Below are 4,859 nucleotides of genomic sequence, written 5' to 3'. Positions count from 1 at the left end.
CTCTCTCGGTCAAATAAATACATAAAATCTTAAAAAAAAAAAAAAGAACAGAGTGGTCTCCTTCTGGTGCAGCTCTTGGCAGTGGAGAAGAGTGTAGACAAACTAGTTCAGAAGAATATAAAGCAGAAATGGGGAGAAGGAAGAAAAGTCTAGAAGAAAGTAGTAGATAAAGAACAATGTGAGTATGGAGATCCCAGTTACCCCCAAAACCTTTTTATAGCAAGATTATCAACTCCAGATCTATAAACTCGTTGACATGTTGTGGCGAGACTGAGTAGTGACAGAGCCAGTGCCCATAGCCAGTAGCTAGAATTATGTGGCTGTTTCCTACCTTCATCAGTGAACCTTGAGACCTTCCTCCGGAATGCTGGTTTTTTTCAACAGGGCTGAGGGGAAACAGGCAGCTGTACTTAGTTGAACCTTTGCTCCCTTCTTATTGGCTTCCCCTCTTCACCCACAGCAACTTAAATCATTAAAATCCTGTATAATTAAAATTTCATCCAAGTTACACCAGTTATGTTTGCTGGCCACAGAGGAGAGTATAAATATCTTAGGAAAGCATAAAGACAGAGGCTGCTTCCTGCCCGTGGTTTGCCCCTTACACAGGATGCTGTCTGGTGCTGTGTGTGTTATCGACAGCCCAGGGAAGCTTGAACTTGTGGCTCTGACTGAGCCTTTGTTCTGTAGCGTTATTTCCGTGGTGGGAGTCTAAGGGTTACCCGTTGTTGGTGGGGGTGGATGTCTGCTCAGCTCCTTGTAGGACTTGGGCTCTCCCTCCTTGTCTTTTATTTCTCCTTTCTTCCCCTCTCCTCTTGCTCTCCATTTTGAATTTGATCCCTTGCTTTTAAATATACTTAGATTAAAATAGCTTTCTCTATATATATGCCTCATTCTCTCATTTAACTGGAACACACAAGTTTATCTCCCTTCCTCCCCATCCTCTATGCTAATGTCAGATTAATTTCTCTGCAACACAATTTGTATTGCTATTTCATTGCTCAAAACCACACAGGTTTTGCCTTACTTATAAGATGATGTTAAAAGTCTACTGTATGTTCATTCACTGAACAACCAATTTTGAGCACATATCGTGTGCCAGGTGCTGCCAGGAGCTCTCTTGCCATAGATTCTCCAGAAGCTCCAGGGATTGGCTTGCTGAACAGCCCTAGAATGGGGTTTTTGAACCCTGTGATAATGGCCCCTTTGTGCCGTGGGCATTATGTATGTTTCTAAGTCATATAAATACCTTACTTCGTGTGGGGTATCATTGTAGTGGTAGTGACTTTGCTGTTATGTTACCTCCATTGAGATGCTTTTGACAGCTTTGGGATCATGTGGCAGACCTTGAGACAAAGTACAAGTAGTTTATCAGGGAGATGGTTGCAGTAAGTAAGAAGGAAGGGGCTGAAACCACTAAACGCTGCACTATCAATTCAGTTATCTACAGGCAGCTGGAGCCCAGTTCCTCTGCGGAACTCTGAGAAGCAGCGTAGAACGTGCCTCAGAGTGACCCCAACAGACAGTTGCCTGTCAGATGTCCCCAGACATCACTAGTTGAGAGCAGTTTCAGGGCCTGAATGTACTTGTACTTCTTGCTCATCTGCATGTCTGCAGTCCCACAGCAGACCTCAGGGTTATCAGCACTGCCCGGGCAACTTTCCCATAGAGAGGTGAGGGCTGTGGGGATGTGACCTAGGACCGATGGTTCCTAGTAGCAGGGGAGATCCCTGTTTGGTGCTTGTGGAACATCTTGTGCTGTTGCTTCTCATCATTTGTGATTTGTTACATTCTATAGAGTCTCCAAACATCAAGTTAGCAACTATTGAACCATTGTTCCTAGAGGAAATACAGGGTTAGGTTCCTGCGAGCCTCTGGTCACAACATTTGGTCAACAACACAAAACACTGTTTTCTGTTTCAAGACAGCTTATTTAATATATATTGTTGATTCATTAGTATTGGACTCCTAGCACTTTAGCTCATACCTGAAGGAATCTGGTCTAACACACATATTTTCTCCGTAAGGCACATCACAACCTTCTTGAGCTGAGAAACACCAGATGCCACTTCAGCACTGTGCTTGGGCCATTTTAAACAATGAAATCATCAACAATAAGAACAAAATTGTGAAAAATGTGGCACTAAATAAATCTCGGAAAGGACACTCTTATACGGAGAGCGCTTGTTTGCAATGTGAGAGCTGACATGAGAAGGCGGAGTGTCACCTCATTAGACCTTAGCTGGGAACATGTGCATTATGTCACTGATATTTTTGGCTGCTTTGCACATGTCTGTGAATGACTGTAAAAGGAACTTGCCATTTATTGATTTTGGGTTTACAAGTAAATTTTATCTAGTAGGTGAATTTGCAACCATGGAATTTATGAATAACGAGGACTGACTATTTCATCTTAAGACAAACATCGTGAAACCCTACTAAGGCTTAGTGGGGTCTAGAGAACTCAATCAAATAAAGTAGGCCTTTGTGTTAATGTGAGCGCAAAGAAGGGATTAGGGGGACCAGGAACCCAGTCAGAAGTCTCTTAAATAATTAGCAGTCTATAGTCATTCAAAACACCAGTAGGTTATGCTCATAACAAAGAAATCTTTTTGAGTTAGAATAATCTGTCTATGGCAAATTTGGATTTTCTTACAGACACCACTATCTTTATTTGCATTAACACAAAGAGGCCAGTGCCTGAATTAGTGAATACCTCTAGGATTATTTAACCAAGTATATTTTGGGTCATCTTTTAAATATGTTGCATGTGGAAGAAAGGCTTTGGAAATGAGAACTGGTGTGGGAATAAGAAAGGGAAAAAAGAAATATTAATTTGTAAATTAAAAGAGAAAATAAGATAAAATTTGTGTCCATGTATATAAAAATAAAAATGCTTAAATATAAATATATATTAAACACATATATTTTAAATGTAAGCTAAGCCAATTAAGGCTGATGCTATATTTGCTGGAAGCAATGAAGTGTTGAGCAACGGGAAATAGATTTTGTGGCCAATTTTGGCCATCTCCAAATGGCATATGGTTGGATGAAGTTGGATAGAAAAGTAGAGAAATGAAAATGCTAAAAGTGTTTCTCTTGAAAGGTTTTTTTTTTTTTTTTAAAGATTTTATTCATTTGACAGACAGAGATCACAAGTAGGCAGAGAGGCAGACAGAGGGAGAGGAGGAAGCAGGATCCTTGCCGAGCAGAGAACCTGATGCGGGGCTCGATCCCAGGACCCTGGGATTATGAAGTGAGCCGAAGGCAGAGGCCTCAACCCACTGAGCCACCCAGGTGCCCCCCCCCCCCCGCCTTTTTATTTTTTGACAGAGAGTGAGTGAATGAGAGGAGCAGAGGTAGAGAATCCTAAGCAAACTCCACCCAGCACAGGGTTGACGTGCTTCTGGGGGCTGGGGACACAGCAGCAAACTAAACCTGTAATAATTCCTGACCTTACAGAGCTTACACAGTAGCAAAGAGAGATGGTTAAATACAGATGTAAAACAGCATTTGATTCTAGAAGAGCAGTGGAGAAACAGAGTAGGGAAGGGTGATGGGGCTCTTTTCCCGCACTTCTACAAGTGTTCCCAGCTGTCCTCAGGATTCTGGCTGCTGCCTTTGAGACCAGTCCTGGAAGTCTCTGGTTAGCTTTTTCACAAAGTGACACAGAGCTCTGGGGTTTCTCTGATGCTGAGCCTGAAGCACTCTGTGGGCACAAGGGGAGCGTCTATAAATGCTTCTTGTTTTTGTTCCTTACAGATAGAGTTCAGACACACGTTTCCTAAGTTTCCTTTGAAGGGGGCTAGAAGGATCAATCATTTCATGGAGACAGTCAGCTAGATTGCAGACCTTTGGGGCACCTGGGTGGCTCAGTCAATTAAATGTCTGGCTCTTGATGTTGGCTCAGGTCTTGATCTCAGAGTTATGAGTTAAAGCCCCATGTTGGGCTCCACGCTGGGTGTGGAGCCTACTTAAAATAAAGAAATGAATGAAAGAAGGAAGGAAGGAAGGAAGGAATAAATAGAAATAATAATAGAAAAGATTGCATTTCCTTGATGGCTCTACCCCTTGTCTCTTTCACTCATCTTGTCCTCTCTTTTTGCTTTCTGGTATCACATTTTCATATATATTCCTGTATGTAAGCCCTTTTCAGGCTCTGCTTTGTGGGACCCCAGGCCAAGCTGGAGAATGCAGTGATTAGGATGGTGTTGCAAATATATATGGGGTTTCCAGAGAAGATATCACTGAGAAGGTGCATTTGAGCAAAGACCTGAAGAAAAGAGGTAATAGTTATGCAGATAACTGGGGGGACAGCATTCCAGGTAGAGGAGACCGCAGCAAGGGTAATGACCCTTTTATTGGTGTGGCTGGAGTGGAGAGAGTGAGGAGGAGTAGTAGAAGGAGGTATGGACAGAGACATGAAGGAGACTCAATCCCATCTCTTGGGGCCATTGTAAAGACCTGGGTTTTGTCCCAAGTGAGATAACCAATTTATTCTCAGAAATGTGTATGCTTTGCCTATTTTATATTTTACTTTATTATTTTATATTTATAGAATACATTTGGATCCCCATTTTATAGATAGGTAAGTTGATATTTGAAAAAATATCATTGACTTGATAAGAGCTGCATATTCTTATTCTCAGCTTCCTTGGGTTGCTATAAAATGTTATGTTCTTTGAGGACTGGACTGTAGATATTGATGTACTATATGGATGGATGTTGATCTAGAGTATCGTTCCTAATTTCACCTTTTGAAGAAATGTTTACTAAGTGCTACTATGTGCATGGCATTGGGAGGAACAGGAAGACACAAGACTCCAAGTACCTAAGAATGTGGTAATGCGTGATAGTTTCTA

The sequence above is a fragment of the Martes martes genome (assembly GCF_963455335.1).
Source record: "Martes martes genome assembly, chromosome: 5".
NCBI classification, from domain to species: Eukaryota; Metazoa; Chordata; class Mammalia; order Carnivora; family Mustelidae; genus Martes; species Martes martes.
Note: the sequence above shows the minus strand (reverse complement) of the source record.